Here is a 24,969-nt window from a genome sequence, read left to right on the forward strand (position 1 = left end):
GAATTTTCTGTTGGTCATGGGGGTTCTGTGTGGGAAGTTTGGCCCAATTCTATCATTGGTGGGGTTCAGAATGTTCTTTGATTGTAGGTGAACTATAAATCCCAGCAACTATAACTCCTGAATTTCAAGGTGTATTTTCCCCAAACTCCACCTGTGTTCACATTTAGGCGTATTGAATATGCATACCGGATTTGGTCCAGATCCATCATTGTTTGCGTCCACAATGCTTTCTGGATATAGGTGAACTACAGTTCCAGAACTCAAGATCAATGCCCACTAAACCCATCCAGTGTTTTCTGTTGGTCATGGGAGTTCTGTGTGCCAAGATTGGTTCAGTTCCATTGTTGGTGGAGTTCAGAATGCTCTTTGATTGTAGGTGAACTATAAATCCCAGCAACTACAACTCTCAAATGACAAAATCAATCCCCTCCCCAATCCCACCAGTATTCTAATTTGGGTGTATCAGGAATGTGTGCCAAATTTGGTCCAGTGGATGAACCCCCTCCCCCACATATCAGATATTTACATTATGATTCATAACAGTAGCAAAATTACAGTTATGAAGTAGAAAAAAAATAATTTAATGGTTGGGGGGTCACCACAACATGAGGAACTATATTAAGGAGTTATGGCATTAGGAAGGCTGAGAACAACTACATTAGAGACTGCACAGTGTAGTGGTTTGAGTCTTGATCTAGAGTTTGGGAGACCAGATTGAAGTGTCATCCCGCCCTCCCAACCCTGGAAACCCACTGGATTTTCTTGAATGTGTCATTCTTTCTCAGCCTTAGAGGAAGAAAAATGATAAACTTTAACCTTGGAGGTGTCTATGGACAACACAGGCTCTTTAGTTTATAAATGGAGATGAGCACCAACCCCCAGAGTCAGACACGACTGGACTTAATGTCAGGTGAAAATCTTTACCTTTATCTATAATTCAGATTCAAAGTGCATTATATGGCAGTGTAGATCCAGCCCCAGTCAATATGTAACTAATATTTTAAATGAGTACTTAAAGATACACAATTGTGACAACTTCACTTCCATAATGTTATCATTCTGTTGTGATTCAGATAAGATTGACAGCAATCGCCCTGTGTTTTTATTTAAAACATTAGTAATTCTCCATGCTTTCTTAATGCAATGATAATGCTAAAAACTTTTTAAAAATAATCCCATAAGAGACCCCAGGAGAACCCTCTCATCATACATTTTACTTTTTTCTGCTTACAGTTGACAGCATTCATAGTTTATCATACTTGAACAGAATATAGCCAAATAATCTGTTTCTAGTGAAACCAAGTGTGAACAATGCAGTCATTCCAAATGAATGCCAACAAAACATTTATGCTATGCCCAGCTTCATATAGCCTTTAAAGGCTATGTGTATGATGGAAAGATTTTGCAAGAGCATGCCTAAGATTTGCAATGGATTTAATGTTTAGTTTTGTTCATATTCTTTTGAGTCCTCACTTTTTCTTAGAAAAGTCAAGTCCCATTAATACCAGGTGGCCAACACTATTCTTAATTTAGGAATAAGGTCCCTAAAACAGATTTAAGAATACAAGTCAAATTATTAAAAAGAATGGTGCAGGAATAGGAGTAACATGCATCTAGGCAGCATGAAAATAGTCACACACACACCTCACACACTCACAGAAACTAATGGCATATTTTACAATTTTGTGCTGTTTGTGGTAATACTGGCCGTGACCTACCCAAAATGATTCAAGCATCCCTTATCCAGAATTCTGAATGCCTAAAAAATCCAAAATTATCCACATGGGTGGCAGAGATAGTGACATCTTTGCTTTCTGATGGTTCAATATACATAAACATTATTTCTTGCACACACAAAAAAAGTACCGCATTAAAATTAGGGTGTATAAAATTACCATCAGGTGATGTTTGTAAGGCATATATGAAACATAAAATTATTTTTGCATTTAGACTTGAGTCCTATCTCCAGGATCCCATGATGTATGTTTAGACAAATACATGCATTTAAATACTTAAATCCAAAATGCTTCTGGTCCCAAGCACTTGGATAAGGAATATCTATTTTGGACACACTGTGGGACAAATACATAGTTTGGGACAGTAGTTTTGGGATAGAGGGGTGACCCCACATATATGGCCATCCCTATGATATTAGGTAATCAGACCTCTAATTATGAATTATTATCTGGGATTCAGTGAAAATATAGCTGTATTGGTGTTTAATTGTTGATGATGCTATTGTTTTAACTGTCCCATAATTGTTTTATGATGTTTTGCATTGAATTTTGCTGATGTTAACCACTTTGAGTCACCTGAGGGCTGAGAAAAGAGGTATATAAATGAAATAAATAAATAAACAAATAAATATCCAAATGGCTGTTTATAATTGCCCTAAAAAGCAACCTTTCTGTGAAATTCCTTGGTAATTCCCCAGTATGTGAACCAACTTCACCCTTGCCTCATCCTAACCAAGAGAAAATCATCATAATCCCCAAGCAATGAATTAGGAAGAATGAGAGAGGGATATACAATGTCAGAACTTTTGGGGTTTCCTTTATCTATCTGGCAAGATATGGTCAAGGTTAACCCTGGAAACATTGTTTCATCTTTGGAATGCTTTCTCCGCTGGCATGCTCTCTGCCCATTGAGAATAAACCTCTGGTTTTGCCTTCTAGCCATCTGTGTCTGGTTTGGCCTTCTAGATAAGCTAGACACACCGGACTTCCAAACCCGTAATTTTAGCAGAGCTGAAATCACATGACACCTACTCCACTGAATGACAAGCATAAGCATTTCTTATTAAGTTCCTCCAAGCTGACTATTAACTATGGTGACTCCATCATAGAGTGCCTGAACAAAATGTATTCAAACATGTTTTGCTGTTGCCTTTTTATAAGGCTGAGAGAGTGTGACTTGCCCAAGGCCACCCAATCCATTTCCATGACTGAGCAGATTGTAACAATGTCCTCCTAGTCTAAAGTTGATAATACTACACTATACTCAATAGTTTATATGCTATGTAGATTAGCATATCTTGTAAAAACAAAGATGAACTATATTAACTGCACAAACATTACATCTTAAAATCTCAAGAGAGTGAGGCTTGAGAGAAATCAGTGCAAGTCATATTTTACAGTATTGTGTTCACACTTTTAAAAAGCTGAGCATCATTCAATGATCTGTTCCTGCCAAATAATAATATGGAAAACCTTTTTCTATTGTCTTTGCTCTCCTGCAATTGTTTACAGGAGTTTCCCCCAATATGCCTCCCATCCATCCCCAGAAATATTACATCACAGATTATTCCTGCAGACCTTTAAACAAATCAGTTTTAGATGTTTATGGCACACTGCATTTTTTTAAGTGGAGAGAAATCTTCAACATTCTTTAAGTATTCAGCAGCTGCTTTCAGCAGTTGGCATCCGGTAGAAGAGCTCTGCAACATTAAACTTTATGGTTTTCTAAGCGTTTCAGGTACTATTCCATTGTATCAAGCTTTCCATTATTTTTGGCAGTAGACGATAGGAATGTCTGCTTCATTCAAACATAGCTTTGGTGCCAGCATCATGCTAGGATAGAAACAGAAATCTACATTAGAAAAACAAAACAAAACAAAAAAAAAGCAATCTGTAAGCAAGGGTCTGAAAAAAGCTCCTTCTATAACTTCACCTTCAATAACATACACTTAATATACAACTTTATAACTGATTTGATGATAGGGCAGGTAGAAGTTATTTGCCAGACTGAGTTTTTAAAGTTCTTTCCTCCCAGTTAGCTACTTTACCTAGTTGGCTAAAGCATTCTGAAATATCTGTCTATTGAGAGAAATGAAAACCAGACTTCACTTAATTCATTCTCGGGAAATGGAGACAGATTGGAATGTATCCACACTGCAGAATTATAGCAGCTTGACACCACATTAACTGCCATGGCCCAATGCAATGGAATTCTGGGATTTGTAGTTTTGTGAGCTATTTAGCCTTCTTTGTCTAATACCAAAACAAACTACAAATCACTACAAAGAAAACAGCATAAACATAAAATTAACAAGACAATATAAGCATTAAAAACCACAATGTTGTTGTTGTTGTTCATTCGTTCAGTCGTCTCCAACTCTTCGTGACCTCATGGACCAGCCCACGCCAGAGCTCCCTTTCGGCCGTTACCACCCCCAGCTCCCTCAAGGTCAGTCCAGTCACTTCAAGGATGCCATCCATCCATCTTGCCCTTGGTCGGCCCCTCTTCCTTTTGCCTTCCACTTTCCCCAACATAATTGTCTTCTCTAGGCTTTCCTGTCTCCTCATGATGTGGCCAAAGTACTTCAACTTTGTCTCTAGTATCTTTCCCTCCAGTGAGCAGTCGGGCTTTATTTCCTGGAGGATGGACTGGTTGGATCTTCTCGCAGTCCAAGGCACTCTCAGCACTTTCCTCCAACACCACAGCTCAAAAGCATCGATCTTCCTTCGCTCAGCCTTCCCTAAGGTCCAGCTCTCACATCCGTAGGTTGCTACAGGGAAGACCATGGCTTTGACTAGGCGGATCTTTGTTGCCAGTCTGATGTCCCTACTCTTCACTATTTTATCGAGACTGGACATTGCTCTCCTCCCAAGAAGTAAGCGTCTTCTGATTTCCTGGCCACAGTCTGCATCTGCAGTAATCTTTGCACCTAGAAATACAAAGTCTGTCACAGCCTCCACGGTTTCTCCCTCTATTTTCCAGTTGTCAATCATTCTTGTTGCCATAATCTTGGTTTTTTTGACGTTTAGCTGCAACCCGGCTTTTGCGCTTTCTTCTTTCACCTTGATTAGAAGGCTCCTCAGCTCCTCCTCGCTTTCGGCCATCAGAGTGGTGTCATCTGCATATCTGAGGTTGTTAATGTTTCTTCCAGCAATTTTCACCCCAGCTTTGCATTCATCCAGCCCCGCACATCGCATGATGTGTTCTGCATACAAGTTAAAAAGGTTGGGTGAGAGGATGCAGCCTTGTCGTACGCCTTTCCCAATCTTGAACCAGTCTGTTGTTCCGTGGTCAGTTCTGACTGTTGCTACTTGGTCCTTGTACAGATTCCTCAGGAGAGAGACAAGGTGGCTTGGTATGCCCATCCCACCAAGAACTTGCCACAATTTATTATGATCCACACAGTCAAAGGCTTTAGAATAGTCAATGAAGCAGAAGTAGATGTTTTTCTGAAACTCCCTGCCTTTCTCCATTATCCAGCGGATATTGGCAATCTGGTCTCTCGTTCCTCTGCCTTTTCTAAACCCAGCTTGAACATCTGGCAACTCTCGCTCCATGTATTGCTGGAGTCTTCCTTGCAGGATCTTGAGCATTACCTTACTGGCATGAGAAATAAGGGCCACTGTACGGAAGTTTGAGCAGTCTTTCGCATTTCCCTTTTTTGGTATGGGGATATAAGTTGATTTTTTCCAGTCTGATGGCCATTCTTGTGTTTTCCATATTTGCTGGCAAATGGCATGCATCACCTTGACAGCATCATCTTTTAAGATTTTAAACAGTTCAGCTGGGATCCCGTCGTCTCCTGCTGCCTTGTTGTTAGCAATGCTTCTTAAGGCCCATTCAACCTCACTCCTCAGGATGTCTGGTTCTAATTCATTCAGCACACCATCATAACTATCCTCAATATTATTATCCTTCCTATACAGATCTTCTGTATAGTCTCGCCACCTTCTCTTGATCTCTTCATCTTCTGTTAGGTCCCTGCCATCTTTGTTTCTTATCATAACAATTTTTGCCTGAAATTTACCTCCAATGTTTCTAATTTTCTGGAAGAGGTCTCTTGTCCTTCCTATTCTGTTGTCTTCTTCCACTTCCATGCATTGCTTATTTAAAAATAGTTCCTTATCTCTTCTGGCTAACCTCTGGAATTGCGCATTTAATTGGGCATATCTCCCCTTACTATCACTGTTTCCTTTTGCTTTCCTCCTTTCTTGGGCTACTTCCAGTGTCTCAGCAGACAACCATTTTGCCTTCTTGGTTTTCTTTTTCTTTGGAACGTACTTTGTTGCCGTCTCCTGAACAATGTTGCGGACTTCTGTCCATAGTTCTTCTGGGACTCTGTTTACTAAATCTAGTCCTTCAAATCACAAAAACCACAATAGCACATATATTTAAAGTAATCCTGCCTGTTTAAGGCAGTTTAAAAGGCTGGGCTGGGTTAGTGTGATTTTAGAGGTCCCAGGAAATTGTCTATGGCTTTTCATTTCCAGTGCCTAATAGAAGAAAGTGGTTTAAATAAACCTTTGAGGACGACTAGTTCTAGAACTGTTTTTGCCAACTTGAAGGGTTTGCAGCATTCCTAATATCTGTATATTTGATCTGGCAATGACAGTTGGCAACAATGAGAGTCTAGTACTTGAGTATCACTTAGCTATGAGAACTAAAACCTAGATAAATTAAACCCACCTTCATTATTATCAACAAGTTTAATTGAACAAGTGTGCCATTAATTTTCACAGGGCGATTTTATGTTGCGAGAAAGGAGAAGCATATTGATGTCTATTTCGTTCATCATTCTATCTCTGTAGCTGATGTTAAAACATTTCTGTTCTAAATCTACCATGAAGAATATGATAAGCAGAAAAGTGATTTACAAAGACTTCAAATTAATCTAAACAATACATTATTGAAATATGGATTCATGTTTATATTCATTTATTCAATATGTTCCATTGCCAGTCTTGTAACAGCAAGAGTATCCCTCTGGGCAGCTAAACCAGGAAATCCCAATTGGATGCCCCCCCCCCCAAGGGTCTGCCTCCAGGAGCAAACCAAGAATGGGCAACTTGGAAGTTCCTGTACAGATGTAGAAGTGGAGTGGGAAGATCAAAAGACAACCTAGCAAAATGGCACTACCTAAAAGAACTTTCCACCTTGTGTGACTGTGCAGCAGAACAGAAAACTCAGCATTTGTATGCTTGTCTGCATTGTCCTGCCTCATATACAGAGGAAGAGTTGTTGAAGGCTAAAGACAATGTGGTTGCTGCTGCCCATTTTTGGTCAAAAGATATTTAGCCACTTGTGCTCTTTCTATTTTTATCAGTTTTATACTAATTTATGCAATGTTTTTGATACAAAATAAATAAAATTGAAATATTCCATGGAAGTTGAACATAGCTTGTCAGGACATTCAGTGTGCTTACTGTGAAAAAACATGCAGAACAAGAATAGGTCTCTACTTTCACCCTATGGACCCACTGCCAAGACCTCTAAATTATATCCTCATCTGAGAACCAGGAACTGGGAAGCCCTGGCCCTTAAGTGTTCTAATTGGAGGTCAGCTGTTACCAACAGAGCTATGGATTTTGAAGAGGAATGAATAAAAGGCAAAAGGAAGAATTGTGCCAAGAAGAAGGCACATCAAGCAAACCCTTGTTGGGACCACCTTCCACCTGGAAATATATGTCCTCACTGTGAAAGACCATACGGATCCAGAATAGGTCTCTGCAGTCACTTACAGACCCACTGCCAAGACTCAAACCTTGGAAGACAATTATACTTGGCCATGAGTGATTGCTCATAATGATCATCGTCCAGTACTTTCTGTATGCTTTCCTTGGTTATGTTGCACACGTAAGAGAACTTATTCTATTTTAACAGCAGCTACAGAATCATGAATCAAATGGTCAATCCTGAGACTACAAATTTTGTGTGTAAGTAATGCTGGAGTGAATGGGTAAATCCAGTCATGCAGGGCCTTTATGTGTGCATCATAAACCTTGCATCTGCACTGAATGGCTCAATCGAGATGACTGCATTCAGGATCAAGTTAATGTTGTATTTCAAATATAAGCAGTGTTTCAAACACTGTATGAGATTCTGTAAATTCTGTATATGTCTGACTCATTGTTTGGATTGGATTTATATTTGACATCTGGGGAGCTATCCAACCAAAAGGGTGTAAAATTTTAAATACACACACATATACTGCTTGTTATGCTTACAGTGTTGTTTATTTAAACAGTCAGAAAACTATTCTGGTCCCATATATATTGAGCATATATCATATTCTGAGGCCTGTCATTCCCTTCTGAAAAGAAATACTAAGTAGATAAACCAAATTATTTACAGCTGCAGTTTTCTTCCACTGTCTTAATTTGGACTACACATTTAAAGTATAGGTATTGTATAATACAGAAGATGACAGCTTACAGAGAAGAAACCATATGGGAAATTATGTGAGAGAAATAAGAATTCCATAGCTAAGTGTCCGTTTTTTTTTTTAAAGATGGTTTTCTGTCATTGCTTGTTTACAATGTGGAACATCTGGAAAAAAACTCCCCTACTACTATGTAATCCCCAATTAAAACTTCAGTAGCAAAGGACCCTATGTGATCACACTTATGAAATCATAAATACTTTTGCTGTCATGTTCAAGGTCTGTGGACTTATTTCCAAGACTGCAGGAGAGAGCTCAACTTTGGCAGGCAGATTGTTATTAATTACATCGATCATTCCTCAGTGTAATCCAGTATGGCTCATAAATTCACTCAAAGGCTGAGGAATCTCTAAAGTTTTAAAAGAATTAGAATCATAGAATTGAAAGAGACTACACGGGCCATCCAGTCCAACCACCTGCCATGCAGGAAAAGCACAAAGTCATCATGATAGGCTACCACTCTTCGCCAAGTATGATTGCCTTCCAAGTGTTGGGTCTTGGCGGTGGGTCCATGCGTGAAGCTAGAGACCTATTCTTGTTCTGCATGTTCCTTCACAGTAAGCACATTGATTTCCGGATCAATGGTCCCTACAAGGCTTGGCTTGATGCACCTTCTTCTTGACACGTTTCTTTCACCCTCCATTCAGGCGTCTTCGAATTCCACAGCATAGTTGGTAACATCTGACCTCCAGTTAGAATGCTTGAGGGCCAGGTCTTCTCAGTTCATGGTGTCTATGCCAGTTTTTAAGGTTACCTTGAATCCCATCTTTAAATTTCTTTAGCTGTCCACCAACATTGCATTTTCCATTCTTGAGTTGAGAGTAAAGAAACTGCTTTGGGAGATGGTGATTGTGCATTCAGCCAACGTGGCTAGCCCAGTGAAGTTAACTAAATAGAAAAATTAGGAACACAGTGCATGCTGAATCAAAGTTTGGAAATAATGAAGGTTTCTTCGTGATCTAGCCAATGAGCATCAAAAGATGGATTTTCCTCTTCTTGTTGGGAAACATCCCACAGGACCTTAACTATAAATAAATAAATGGAAATCTGTAAACAGAACAACAAACAAAAAGGATGAAAAGGGGCTCCCCTATATTTGGATCTTTTCCTGTTACTTCTTTGGTTCTCTCTTACAGGTGTAGTTAGGAATTTTCCCAGTTAAAACTGCCTCTGTGTGTTGATGAACAGACTGTAACTATGACTACAGAGCTTTTTTATTATTTTAGAGAGATTAAGACTTTATATATGACATAAGGCATATATTAGTGGCATATGCAGGCATAATTCAACCCTGTCCGTACATATGTCTGTTTTTAACTGTTATAGAAGTTGCTATTTCTTTCCACCCTCACACTTAACAAAGCTCCTACAGACCTGCAGTCCCTCTCTCATAGCCATTCTATGCCTGGTGGAGAGCAGTAGGTTAGAGAAGCATCTGGCTATGTCCCCAAAGCAAGATATAAAATTATTCCGTCATCCATTGAGATCTTATGGAGGACCCCAATACACTCAGAATATAGTCATTCCATGTTTGGTTATTAGCACACAGATGCATCTTTGTAGAGACCATAAAGGCTTTCAGCCAGTATATATATATTACAACCTTCTGTCTATTCATTAAGTGTAATGCAGTTACTTGGAACATTGACTTACAAGTGATGGATTTTCCTTTGTTGGAGATTTCTAAGCAGAATTTGGATGACTTCTCACGAGTATTTCTGTAGATTCCTGCATTACCGTTGGGATCTCTTCTTACTATAATTCTATTACTCTTATTTGAGTCATCCCAACACCCTAAAGTATTGAAAGAAATCAGCTCCATATGCAAAATAGGAACAAAAATAACAGAAAAAAATGTTATGTAGATGATATCCACTCAAAAATTACTCTGAATTACAATGCTGGGGTGAGTCTTCCTTCTTTAGATTTTTCTCAAACACCAAGTAAAATAGCTGGTGCAAGTTTCCCAGCACCATTCTCCTTCTCCAAGAGGTAAATTGATCCATAATTCATGTCTACAGGGGTCATTAAAATCAGTTTGCCTCTTCCTGTATTTTGGAATATCCATTCAGGCCATTACAAGAGATAGTACAGCAGGGCACATTACTAGCAGTGTATGGCATGTGTTCTTCCTCTGAAGCTCCTTCTACACTGCCATATAATATCCAGATTAGCTGATTTGAACTAGATTATGTGGTAGTGTAGACTCATATAATACCGCTCAAAGAAGATAATGTGGAGTATCTGCATTGATAATCTGGATTATATGACAGTGTATAGAAAGAGCCATAAAAGCTCAGGACAATGTATGTAAGGTAATAAGACTTTTTCTATTTTGGGTAACCACTCAATAAGCAGGACTTGATTTTTTTTTGTATTTTCCTGCTTTGCTCTTCTTATTTTGTTAGCCAATCCCTTGAGTTTTATTTGGTTTCCTAAATCAAGTTTGGCTCACATATATAATATAATATGAAAGTGCTTCTTATTACAGTTGCTGTTATCCACATCACTTCATCAGGAGACACAAAGGTCTTTGGGAAGAACAGTGTGCTCATAGTGCAAAGGAGCTGTAACAAAGGGCCCTTCCACACTGCTCTTTATCCCAGGATCTGATCTCAGGTTAGCTGCTTTAAACTGGAATATATGAGTTCCCACTGCCAGATAACCTGGGATAAACAGATGTTGTGAGTCAGCATTCTGACACCATTTCTACTACTAGTAGTAGGAGAAGAAGAAGGAGTGATGCAGAAACAGAGGAGAATCAGCAGCAGCTGAAACGCATCCGTGACATCTTTCTGGCTCCCAGCGATGAAGAAGACTTTGCAGGATTCAGGCCAGAGGAGGCTCTGGAAGCAGATTACAGGGGAGTAAAGAGAGTAGCTAGTGATTCTGGCAGTGAGAGTGACACTATGTCTAAGAGGCTTAGAGACACAGCAGATAACTCCAGTGATAGTGAGGATGAGATGGAGGAGGCTGTTGACTGGATTCTGGTTCAGAACATTAGAGACATTTGCAACCAAGCAACATCAAGTGATGATTTTGAAGGTTTTAGGGATAATGGGAATGAGAGTACTGATTGGCAGGATCAGGCACTAGAGCAAAGGTGGCAGGATTGGCGTGGTGTTAATGCTTCAGCTGCATCAGATGAAAGTAATGAAGCTCACTCCTCTGATAGTGAATAAAATGAGCACTCTGGGACCTATTCCTTTGCAGACGACAAAGTGTTGTTTCGTGTTGTTTTCTGCCTAAATCTTGTTTTGGATTCCCAGCATCCTGTTTTCCCTGCCGTGCTTCGGACCTTGGAACCCTTGCTCGTGAGTGAATATCTGGCTTCTTGACCTTGGAACTGACGGACTACGTGTTTGCCTACTGGATTTTGCCTCATGCCTTGCAACTCCTAAAGACTGTTTGTTTTGTATTTTCTGCTAATTCAAGCCTGCTTATCTTGTGTTTTGTGTTCCTGTTTGATAACATCCTTGAACTGTTTGCACTGACTTTCAAGTGCCTTACTACGTTTGTTTTGCATTAAAAGACTATTACTTTGCACCTCAACTATTGTTTAAGACATTCTGTGCTCTGTGGGTCACGACAACAGATAATCTGGGATTAGATCCTGGGATATAGGGACAGTGTGGAAGGGCTTTCAGTGGTAGATCACATCCTTTGTACATAGAAGATGCTATGTTCAGTCCCCTGCATCTTCAGCTAAGGTTGGCAAAGACTCCTACATAAAACTGCAAGAAAAGAGATTCCACCTAAACATTAGGAAAAACTTCCTGTAAGAACTGTTCCGTAGAAGAGGCAACTGCAGAGTGTCATTGAGTTAACCTTCTTTAGAGGTTTGTAAATAGAGACTGGATAGTCTTCTGTTGGGAGTGCTTTGATGTGTATTCCTGCATGGCAGGGCTCTTGTGGTCTCTTCCCACTCTGTGATTCAACGAAACCTCAGAGAGACACTGACAGTCAGAGCTGATGATTTTGGCCAACCACGTTCTAATTTACTATAATGCAATTTCCTCTGTATATGTGGTACATGTAACCAACATAAGGATTTGCTCAAAATTGAATTTGTACCTCATACTATCAAATGTAGGATCAGTTTGTGGTATTTCAAAACTCCTCCTAATGTCAAGTTGGGAAAATAGTGTAACCATCCATCTGTATTGCCAACAACCATGACACTTTTGTCTACCATCTTGACCCCTAGTTTGTCTCTTTGCATTGGTAGACTGTATTCCAGGGAGCACTGTGGGAAGGTGGGGAGTTTTCCCCAACACTGGTTAAGGAGAAATACAGAGTGAGGCAGCATAACTTCCTTTTTTCAAAACTTAATAAAACCCATTGTATGAATCAGAATTTTTTTATATAATGTAGGTGCATTCCTTACATTTTGTTTTACATAGTTTTGAAGATCAAATTAGGTAGGTGACGTCCCCCATTCTCCATATACTGAGTAAACCGATGTCTAGCGTTTATCATGACTCTTGCCAGCATAGCAGGCGTTATGTGGCAATTTTTTCCTGAATGTTGGTCTTCAAATCTTGTAGGGTCCTTGGGCGGTTCACATAAACATGGGATTTCAAAAAACCCCATAGAAAAAAAAATCACAAGGGGCCAAATCTGGAGAGCAGGCCGGCCACTCCAAATCCGCTCAAAAAGTAGACCTCAATGGCAAAAGCAGACTCCTGACTGTTCCAACGCATGATGGTGACTGAACTGTGTCAGGACAAAACTTTATACTCCCACCTCTCGAATGAGACCACTAGAGCTCCGCTACGTCTTCAACCGACTGAATGGCACGCATTTTAAGAAAGGAAGTTATTCTGCCTCACCCTGTAGAATATGATGTAATCATGAATGGCGTTGGGATTATTGTCTCCCTGCTATATAAGGAAAGTTATGAATAACAAAAATTTTAGGAGGAGGAGGCCTCGAGGCAAAAGAGGAGGCCTCTAAGGGCCCTTCCACACAGCCATATTACCCAGAATATCAAATCAGAAAATCCCTCAATATCCGCTTTGAACTGGGTTATCTGAATCCACACTGCTATATATTCCAATTCAAAACAGAAAATGTGGGATTTTATTCAGCTGTGTGGAAGAACCCTGAGCAAAAATAACCATAATCATGTTCAACAACTGTAATATTGCTTCTAATGCTTTTAGGAAAATTGCAAGGGTTAAAAACTCAATATACACAATGATTGATTGATTGATTGATTGATTGGTGGTGGTGGTGATGGTGATGATGATGATTATTATTACATAAATACAATATCCTTTGATTCCAAGCACTGCTTTTTTGCCTGGAGGATCTGTTAGCAGTAGTTGTCTGTTGGCATGGTGAAAATAAAATAAAAAAGAGGGTGGGGGAAAAGAAAATAAAATGCAGAGAATCCACTTGGTTAAAAATAGGAATGTATCAAAATATGAAATTCCAAAGACTTAATATTTCTAAGCTATGTCTACAAATAGGGATTTTGTCATTGTGTGTTCCCCGAGGGGCTTGCAATTTTCATGTACAGTAATCAAAACATTCCTGGAAAAACTGAGCCTATTCCTAGAATGAACTCTCCTCACAGAAACTGTCCCACTGACTGTAGAATGACCTAGACTGGAGACAGACAATAGTTTTAAAGGAACTGGAGGTGATATAATAGAGCCATTGTTGCCGGCGGTGTGTACATTCATTGGAGAAGGAAGGAAGGAAGGAAATAAAGAAGTGAACACGGGAGCTGAGATTAAATAGGCTACAGTATTATTAAAGAAAGATGGCACAACATGTTAACTGTTAAGACCAGGGCAGGAGGGTAGTTATCCTTCTTTTTGTTATGATTCTTGGGGAAACTGGAACCAAGCTGTCTCCTGGTAAAACAACCAGGAGACAGCTTGGCTGGAGTTTAGAAGGACAAAACTAAAATCAATATAGTTACCTATTACAAATACACTTTCAGGTTAATAAAAAGAATGTGCTAAGAAGAATCAAGTTACTTTATTGGTTTAGTAAGTAGTTGAAGAAGAAAGTAATTAGGCATTTAGCTGTTCTCTACTGACAAATAGCAAGCTGTTTTTTTAAAGAACTTTTGTCAAGAATCGTACAAGTTTTATGCAAGTATTATACCTTTATGAAAGTAATGGAAAAGTAGTTTAATTCAATCAGAGCAAATGTTCTATTATTGTGGTTTTGTCTGTGTTTTTATCAGAAGACTGTTGCTTTCAGAAGTGATGGAGGACTCTGCCCCATTCTCAGTGCCCTTCCACACAGCCCTATATCCTAGAATATCAAGGCAGAAAATCCCACATTATCTGAAGGTGGATTCTGATAACCCAGGGCGCTTCCAGACAGCGCTTTATCCCAGGACCATCTGTGTTTAAAAAACACGAATGTCCCTTGGGGGGTGTTCACACACACCCCAGAAAGTACACTCTTTCTGGGGTGGATGTCCAGGGTTGTACAACATCGGGACACCATAACCCCACCCCAAAAGTCCTAAAATCCCTTTTAAAAGTAATGAAAACTTACCTGGCCTCCATTCCAATCTTGCCAGAGCTCTCCCAGTGCATAATAATAATGCACCAGGAGAGCGGGGTGTTTGTATGTCTGATTTTGCTCCCTCCCCCCTCTGCTCTCTGGGCGTTACATTTCTATGCACCAGGAGAGCTGAAGGAAGACTGGAATGGAGGCCGGGTAAATTTTCATTACTTTTAAAAGGGATTTGGGGGCTTTGGGGTAGGGGTGGTGGACTAATTTAGTCCAGAAAACTGTGGGAATGGTGTCTGGGTTTTCCTGGTTTGTGGCAAATTAATTCAGGATTGTCCAGATTGTCATCTGGACAGTCCCCTTTTTATTCCGGAAGTTTCCATAACAAAGGGGCTGTCTAGATCCGCCCGCAGTTCAAAGCAGATATTGTGGGATTTTGTGGGTATCCTTCTGGGACGCCTCGTGGGAATGGGGCTCGGAGGTACTGCTCTGCAGTGGCTCCGGTCATTCCTCGAGGGCCGGTCTCAGAAGGTGTTACTGGGGGACTCCTGTTCTACCCCACAACCTTTGTTTTGTGGGGTTCCTCAGGGTTCAATACTGTCCCCCATGTTGTTTAACATCTACATGAAGCCGCTGGGCGAGATCATCCGGAGTTTCGGGGTGCGGTGTCATCTGTATGCAGATGACGTCCAACTCTGTCACTCCTTCCCACCTGCTACTAAGGAGGCTGTCGAGGTCCTGTGACGGTCTGGATGGGGGCGAACAAATTGAAATTGAATCCAGACAAGACAGAGGTACTCCTGGTCAGTCGCAGGGCCGAACAGGGTATAGGGTTACAGCCTGTGTTAGACGGGGTCGCACTCCCCCTGAAGACACAGGTTCGCAGTTTGGGTGTGATCCTGGACTCATCGCTGAGCCTGGATCCCCAGGTTTCGGCGGTGACCAGGGGAGCATTCGCACAGTTAAGACTCGTGCGCCAACTGCGACCGTACCTTGGGAAGTCTGACTTGGCCACGGTAGTCCACGCTCTGGTTACACCCCGCCTTGACTACTGCAACACTCTCTACGTGGGGTTGCCTTTGAAGACGGCCCGGAAGCTCCAACTAGTCCAACGGGCGGCAGCCATGGTATTAACAGGAGCAGGGCGCAGGGAGCATACAATTCCTCTGCTGTACCAGCTCCACTGGCTACCGATTAGCTACCGGGCCCAATTCAAAGTGCTGGCTTTGGCCTTTAAAGCCCTAAACGGTTCTGGCCCTACATATCTATCCGAACGTATCTCGACCTATCAGCCCACCAGGACCCTAAGATCTTCGGGAGAGGCCCTTCTCTCCATCCCGCCTGCTTCACAGGTGCGGCTCGCGGGAACGAGAGACAGGGCCTTTTCTGTGGTGGCCCCGCGGTTTGGAATGCCCTCCCTATAGAGATAAGATCAGCCACCTCGTTGATGGCATTTCGGAAAAAACTGAAAACATGGATGTTTGAGCAAGCATTCGGCTAATCTGATGCGATGAAGTTTTTGATCAAGGACTGGCAATCATAGACAACGAAATTGGATTATGATTTTAATTAAGAGATGCATTGGTCTGTATTGGTGGCCCAATACTGTGTATTGTATATGTATGTGTTTTATATTTTTAATCGGAATTATTGTTGTTTTTAAATGTTGTAAACCGCAATGAGTCGCCGGTTTAGGCTGAGATATTAGCGGTATACAAGTGTACTAATTTTTTTTTTAATTTTCTGCCTTGATATTCTGGGATATAGGACTGTGTGGAAGGGCCCTCAGTGACACTCTTGCTGACTTTTGTGTGTCCCAGGCAAAACAGAGTTATTTAAATCATGAAATGATGTGTGCAGCTTCAGTCTGACAACCCAAGCCCCTTCTACACTATTGTATACAATCCAGATTATCTACATAGAACTGGATTATATGGCAAGCATAGATTCATATATCCAGTTCAAAGAAGATAATGTAAATAATCTCATTTGATAATCTGGATTATATGGCAGTGTATAAGAGCCCCCAGCTTAAGTTCCTAGAAAATAAGGAAGCCTCCTATAACATTCATAGATAGCTTTGATCTTGATCCATTGCTATTGATCTGTATCAATAAAAATGTGGGCCTTGGCAAGGAATATTTTTCACAATGGAGACATTACAGACAAAGGCCCCTTCTAAATGCCTTTAGAAACAAACACAAACACGAATCAAGGAACATGAAAGGCGCTACAGACTAATTCAACCAGAGAAGTCAACCATAGCAGAGCACTTGATGAACCAACTTGGACACAGCATTTTATCTGAGAACACAGATATGTTGGACCACTCTAACAACCACCATGTCAGACAGGCCCGTAGCCAGGATTTCGTTTCGGGGGGGGGGGGGCTAAAAAAAATTCAGGGGGGGTTTGGGGGGGGGGGCTGAGTTTCGGGGGGGCTGAGTCTGAGTGAAAGAGGGTCTAGCCTAGCAAACCTTTTGTATCATTACCCGAATACCCCCATGCATATGGGATATATTGAATATGGTGATCAGATCATGATATGAATAAACATAACAGTTTAAATAATGCACCAGTAAGGCCTTTTCGCGAACCACCATTAGAATTTCGGGGGGGGGGGGGGCTGAAGCCCCCCGAGCCCCCCCCCCCCCCCCCCCCGGCTACATGCCTGATGTCAGACTACACAGAGAAGCCACTGAAATCCATACGCATATAGACAAATTCAACAGAAAGTAGGAAACCATGAAAATGAACAAAATCTGGCTACCAGTAGTTAAAAAAACCCCTCTAAAATCAGAACAGTAAAGAAAGAACAACACTCAAAAACAGGGGAATTCCAGACAAGATACAATCAAGGCCAGTTAATCACCTCCCAACAAAGGATTCCCCCAGGCAGGAAGCAGCCAAGCCTTGAAGTTGCAAGGCTTTTAAATGCTAATCAAGGTGATTAATTGCAGCATTTGCACTTGTCTCAAAGAGACAAGAGTTCTTTCTCCCACTCTGGATATTTGACAGATATATAAACCCCACTTGCCTTGTTTCCAACAAATCTCACAACTTCTGAGGATGCCTACCATAGATGTGGGTGAAATGTCAGGATAGAATGCTTCTGGAAGATGGCCATACAACCCAGAAAACTTACAGCAACCCAGTAATTCCGGCCATAAAGCCTTCAACAAAACATTGCCTTTAGTTAGAAAAACAGACATAAAACCTTCCATGGTAAGTAGACCAATGCAAGTGTTTTAATCACATATACCTGAAGCTCATAGGTATCAGACTTCCTTGTTTATTAGCTTGTTATCCACATTCATTTTTCAAACTTCGTAAATTCACTCAGAGGTGGAATAACATGCTCAGCGGATGCAAATGACATTGGATGCAAAAACCTTGTCTGGAATGAATTCAAGATCAGGAAAACTGAGTGGAGGTATAAATTACAGTGATTCAAGCCTAAGAAAATCTAGAAAGGGTCAGATGGGCCATTTTAATTAAAGAAGGGAAAATATTAAGTGAAGAAAATGCAGACTGATGGCAGTAATCCTGGAAAAACAGAGCATTACGTAAGATTTTAGAAGCCTCTGGGGACACAAAAGTGACATGCAAAAATGTTGTAAGTAAAGAAATGGAAATAAGTAGTAAACATGCAACGTTAACACCAATGACACCACTAGCGTTGTGGATAAAAACACTTGCTTGAAGAGCATTCTGGTGTGTGTGTGTGTTGTGTCTGAGTGTTGCCAAATCAATTTCAATCAGTTAAGGGGTTTTTTTTGTTAATGAAATTTTCTTTTCATTGGCCAGTCTATGTTGTCTGTTTCAACCATTCATGATGGAAGATACACAATTCATTCATTCAAACAAACAAACAATATTTGGTTGATGCTATTAATTTTTGCACAAATCTCCAGTACTTTATTGTGATTGACCATTGTAACAACACACTATTTTCTAAATAAATAATACAATTGTTTTATAGTTCAGTCAGAGAAACCATTTTTCTGAACTAGCCCTTCTCCTCCAGCTGAGGTCTTACCTATTCTCATCTGTTGTAAATCTACCTCAAAGCAGCCCTGGATCCATTATGTTTATACCAAAACTAAGGCTATTAGTCTAGACATCCCAAAGCTCAACTACTGCAATGGGGCAGCCTGCATATCACACACTTCATGTCTCGGCCATTGCTTTTAGCTGGCCACGTGACTCTTGGCTGTTGTAGGCAACTCTGCTGATGTCAGAAAAAGGCAACTATACAACCAGCCAAAAGGAAAGGAGATCATTCCTTCCTCCCTGTTGGTCCCTCAAACATCCCATTTTTACATTGCCTTCATTTAGCTCTGTGGCAAGCTAAAATTGGCAGCAGTTGCATGAATACAATCCATCCCCTTTCCCTGTGCTGATAAGCTCAGGGAAAGCGTGATGGTGAAGGTGTCCAGTCTGGACAGTGAATCAGTCTGAATCAAACTCAATCCCATTGTCCAGACCACCCCAAAGCCATGGGATACTCTGGAGTTTCCAGTGATCTTCAGAGTATCTCCCAAAATTGATTTCAACTGAAAAGCCTTGCAATACTCTATGAAGGCTGCTGTACACTATGAAGACAGAGAGAGTCTGGTTTTTTGGTTTTTTTTTTTTTGGGGGGGGGGGGGAGTTAATGTAGACAAGCCCTGAGTTTTTTAAATTCTTGTTCATTCTTCAGCACATTTACTTAATAGTATATTCTGTTCCTCTGATTTTCTCTGCTTCCAAATAAGCCACCATATGATAACTTTCATATTGGATCTGCTTTCAAATAAAATAGCTCTGACAAATTTTCAAGTCATTCTTATTAGAAAAAATAAGAGAAAAGAAATGCCAATGAAAGGATAGGGTACCAGCCTTATTTGGCTCCCTGTTTGATGTCCTGGGTCTGATAACACGCACCATTTTAGCAAGGATTGTATTTTGAAACAACTGGGCTTCATCGCTGCAGTTGTTTGATGGGCTGTTGAGCAGTACAAGCTGAATACAGTAGAGTCTCACTTATCCAACCTTCACACATCCAGCATTCTGTATTATCCAACACAGTCTGCCTCCTGCCTGGATCCAGAGTTGTTTCAATATATTGTGATGTTTTGTTGCTAAATTCGTAAATACAGTAATTACTACATATTGCTACCATGTATTATACTGCCTTTTCTGTTGATTTATTGTAAAACCTGATGTTTTGCTGCTTAATTTGTAAAATCATAATGTAATTTGACATTTAATAGGTTTTTCCGCAATCCCTCATTATCCAACATTTTTGCTTATCCAATGTTCTGCCAGCCTTTTTATGTTGGATAAGTGAGACTCTACTGTATCTCTTATCTGAAATGGTTGGACCTGAAGTGTTCTGGTTTTCATATTGGAGAATACATGTATTTGCATATACATGGAGGAACTAAGGAGAAATTTGTGTTTAGACTCAAGTTTAAACACAAAATGTGTTTCATATACATATTATTCACATAGTTAAATAATAATTTTGTGCATGACAAAACTTGCACATTGAAACATAAGTTAACAATTGTGTATTATCTCAGCCAGCCATGTGGACAATTTGAAGTTTTTGAGTACTTTCAATTTCACGTTTCAGATAAAGACTACTTGACCTGTACCATACCTTTGAAAAAATCTTCTGCTTGATGAGTGATCTATTCACACTATAAAATATAAGTTTATTGTAGATTTTTAGTACCTGTAAAATCTAGTTACATCCACTGAATGGCAAAGGAGGAAACTGGGTTTGTTTGGATTTTTGTGATAGAAACCAATTCACATTTTACATACAAACACCCCCTTTGGTCAAGATTTTCCATAGCAAATAAAACGTGTGTTGGGGAATGGTTGGGAAAGGGTGCTCTTACTCTCTTCCACCTGAAATAATTTCACACTATTCTAAAAACCAACAACAGCTGAAAACCCTTCCCTGTAAATTCCGTGTGGCTGAATGGCCGAGAAATGATCCTTGACAATCTAGGGCAACCCTATACAAACAGTCAGCCTTTAAATTGTGGCTTCTTGTTTACCAAAGATATCACAATACAAAGATCACAATGATATTTTGACAATATGAATTATTGGCCTGACTGCTATATGGTCTGTTGCTATTATTCTGAAAGAAGCCAATATTCTCATGAATATTATTTCTGGAAGACAGGAGCTATTAGCTGTAGAGAATGGAATCCTTTACCAAAAATGAAGATATTTGGCTGCACTTTACTTAGATTTGGAAGCACTTGTGTTTCCTTTATTGGGGGGAAAAAGTTCATCTACACTCATTGGTTTAGCCATTTATGAGAAGAATTCAGAATATTTTTCACTTGAATTATAATCAGGGTGAAATACCAATGTAGAATTTAAAGAACTTTAATGGGAAAAGTATGGACACAAAACTGAAGATATTGCTAACTGAAAGCATGTATTATGGAAAATGGGAACTGAACTCAAAGTTTTGTTCAGCCAAGAAATGTTTTATCTGGCAAATTTAATAAAGAAGTTCTTCCTAGAATATATAACTGAAAGCCCTGTATATCCCCATTGCAATGAGAAAGAAAAGATGGGAGGAAATAACATAAAATACAACTTAATTTTATATCCTTCAAACTGTATGTTCCATATGCAGGCTAAGAATTTGGACCTACGTATATTCTTTGTCATTTTTTCTGTACAGAAATAGCGGCTTCCTTCTGGTGGAGTTAATGGGGAGAACATTTAGATTTTTATTTAAATGATACAGGTAATGCAAAACAGTGTATGTGCGCTTTAAAAATGGATTATATTCCTGTTGAATTCCAGATGCTGTACAGGGAAACTTAACATTATTTTTTTAGATGTGATCTACTCTACACTGTCATGTGAGTATAAGCTGCATACGTGTAGTAGATATAATGTTCATAAAATGTTAAGGAATTAGTTCAAAGTATTTGGATTCAGTCCATTCGCTGAAAAGGTTCCCAGAATTGCTTGCTGAAGGTCACTCAAGAAAAGTCTTCCAACTATAATCTTCAGGGGGAAAATGCAAGGGAGAATAAAGAGGGGAAAGAAAAGCAAGCCAACCCAGACATTCCTTAACAACATTTCTGTAATGACCAATTTGAATGTAAATGTTCAAGGCAAGAAGGGCCAAACAGAGCTAGTCTTTGGGTCAAACTGATAGACCGGACCCTTCTTGTAAGTGTCCACTCTCCTCCCTCATGTGTATAACTTGATAACTTGTGTGGGCGAGAAGCTCCTTCTTTCTTCCCCCATTAATCTAAATAAATAATAAATAGGTAAGTCAAGCTTCCCTCACAATTTCTCTCAGTCCCTTTGCTTCCTTTAAGCTATAGTTAGCATTACTTAACATCAAGCATAAAAAGTAGTCACACATATCTTTATGATATACAGCAATATTGGTCTACTTCTGGCCCAACTGTCATCTATATATTTGGAGGCATGGAAGGGGCAAAGTCCAAGAAGTCAAGAATTATGTAGCTTTCACATCAGACAATCCCTTCTACTATTGAAATTGAGTGGTATACATGAATGGACATTTCTATACAAGAGGTCTAGAATTGAGCCTACTTCTATATTTCTAGGTAAGCTTTTTGGAAACTACTATAGTACTCTTTTAAAAAAAAACCACATCATGAAATTACCAAGCCAAGGACATTGTTCCAGCATTAGGGGGTGGGGGGGGGGTAGGCGGGCTATGACATCAGGTAAGCACAACAGAAGCTATTCTTCTATAGGTCTGTCTGGGATTGCAATCCAAATGGACTTCCAAATTTTGTGTAAGGCTATTTCCACTTGTAATCTCTCTCTCTTTTCTCTTGATTTCTCTCACCTCTCCATATAGGAGAAACTAAATATATTTCACCACACTACACTAGATATAAACATAATCAGTGTTATTCCAGATATTTTTAAATGGTGCCTTGATGCATTATTCAATACACAAAGTGGCCAGGAATACAATATTAGATTACTGCTCTTATGAATCTCAGCTTAGTAAGGAAGGGGGGAGATTTCTGTTTTTAAATAAAACTTTCTCTGAATAAGTACATTAAAAGCTAAACATGCCATTACACAGTTCGTCTCTACAAATTGACTCATTCTTCCTATGGTTTTATTTTCTTTTTAAAAGCAGTGCCAGACTTCAGAAGCAGGCAGAGCAATGATCCCTGTGTCTTCAATGTGCTGGCTGGTAAGGGCTAGGATGCAATGGAGAATACCACCAATTGGTGGAAATCAACTAAAGATAACCACTTTCAGAGCCCAGTAAGCTGGGGGACATTTTTCCAGGTGTCCATATAGTGCTGATGATATTCCTATAAGTAGAAGCTCTTATTAAGTTCTGTCCAGATACTAAGATAGTTTTGGAGCTGTTGAAACAGTGTTGTCCAGATACTGAGATAGTTTTGAATCTGTTGAAAGAAAAGTACTTTGATTCCCACAAGGTGTTCCAGAGATGAGTCTCTAAACTACCTCTGTTAGTTTAGTAGCGCTTGTTCTCTACATGTAAAACATATCAGTGGTTATGACAGTGGCAGGATCAAATTGCTGGTCCCTTCCCCAAGGACCTATATCACTGATGCCATGATGGTTATCAGAAAGAGGACTAAACTATGGTCCTTCTGTTCTCTGCAGAAGGCAAAGAATATATGATGACCTAAATAAGAGGTAAGATCTCAAGCCCAAAAAGTAGACAAGTGTATTTTCATGACATCAGAACTGTACATGAATACCCTTAGCATTTAGGTAGCATATTACAGTGCAAACTTTGCACTTGGAGGGAAACAGAATGAGGATGCTCAATTCTAACCTTCACCACAAAGCCAGTTGATGAGCTACTGATGACTGGCACTGCTCATTCACGTCTGCTGGCTTCTTGCTGAATGGCAGTTGGTAAACTTCCCCCACAAAAATTCCCCATGAGAGCTATGTGCCTTGTAACCTTACTTTCCAGATAACCTCCATACATACGGTAGTAAATATGTGTTGGAATAAATTTGGTGGTCTGTATATTTATGTTATCATATTTGTATAAAAACAATGACACTATGTTGACTCTGACCCAAGCATTTCTTCCACTGTTCTTTAAACGCTTCAGTTTATTATACAAATGATAGCTGGTTAAACTGGTATTAAAATGACACATGATAAAACTGGCAGAAACGCATTAACATTAGAAAAATGGGTCAAAATGATGAATGGTGACAAATTTATTAAAATGTAAAAGGGAGAGAGAGAGATTGGATGGGGGGAGAGAGAATGGAAAGTCTTCCTCTCCAGCCTGTAAAAAAGAAGGGGAGTGACTAGCATTTCCTTTTCAGACTAAAATCTACAGGAATGCAACAGAACATCTGTAGGAAATTAACATACTCCCCTCTTGCAGATTCACAGAACTGAACTACTCCAATATGTGATCACAATCCTTGATTTGTGTTAGCTAATAAAAACACCAGTACTGAGCATTACCTAAGGGTCCAGCGATTAAAAATAGGATGTGGTAGTTTTTTTAATGAAAAAATATCTAAACCTATGGGAGATTCATTCATTTGTATCGTACATCTGAAAATGGTTTGGGCTGAATCAGATGGATACTGTCAACATAGTGACTGCTTCAGAACTTGCTTTGAGGTATTGCATGCTAACATGTAAAATACTGAAAATTTCTTTGGTAAATAATAACTGATAAATTGCATCCTTTCATATACTCCTGCCTGCACCAGACCATTAAATATGGAGGTTCTTCTTTACATCTCATCTTGGGATACAATGATCACTAAAGATAACACATACAATTATACTAGTGGTTCCCTACCTGTGGATAGGTGTTTTGACCTATAATTCCCAGAAATTCTAACTGTGCTGAGACACAAAAGAGACATGCACAAGAACTGGAAAAAGGGAGAAATCACCAAAGAAGAATTCAAACAAATAGCCAACACCTGTAGGGACAAGGTCTGCAAGGCTAAAGCACAAAATGAGCTCAGGCTTGCCAGGGACATTAAAAACAATAAAAAGGGATTCTTTTCTTATGTCAGTAGAAAAAGGAAAAACAAGGAGTTGATAGGGCCTCTTCGAGGAGAAGATGGGGCAATGCTGACAGGTAGGGAAAAGGCAGAACTACTTAATGCCTTCTTTGCCTCGGTCTTCTCACAAAAAGAAAGTCATCTTCAACCTCAGCAAGACGGAGTGGATGAGGGATTTGAGGACATCCAACTCCAAATTGGGAAACAAGTTGTACAGGAATACCTGACCGCTCTAAATGAGTTCAAGTCCCCAGGGCCAGATCAGCTACA

The 24,969-nt window shown here is 39.8% G+C and overlaps 1 long non-coding RNA gene across 1 annotated transcript in view; it reads right to left on the reverse strand.

The window, feature by feature from the left end:
- Positions 1–698: 698 nt before the first annotated feature.
- The window catches only part of LOC132766441 (uncharacterized), a 31,525-nt gene continuing 7,254 nt past the window's right edge, over positions 699–24,969 (reverse strand). Inside the window, exon 4 of the long non-coding RNA XR_009630479.2 lies at positions 699–3,569. This is a non-coding gene — a long non-coding RNA (uncharacterized lncRNA). The remainder of the gene's footprint in view (positions 3,570–24,969) is intronic.

Source organism: Anolis sagrei, chromosome 2, assembly GCF_037176765.1.
Source record: "Anolis sagrei isolate rAnoSag1 chromosome 2, rAnoSag1.mat, whole genome shotgun sequence".
Lineage (NCBI taxonomy): Eukaryota > Metazoa > Chordata > Lepidosauria > Squamata > Dactyloidae > Anolis > Anolis sagrei.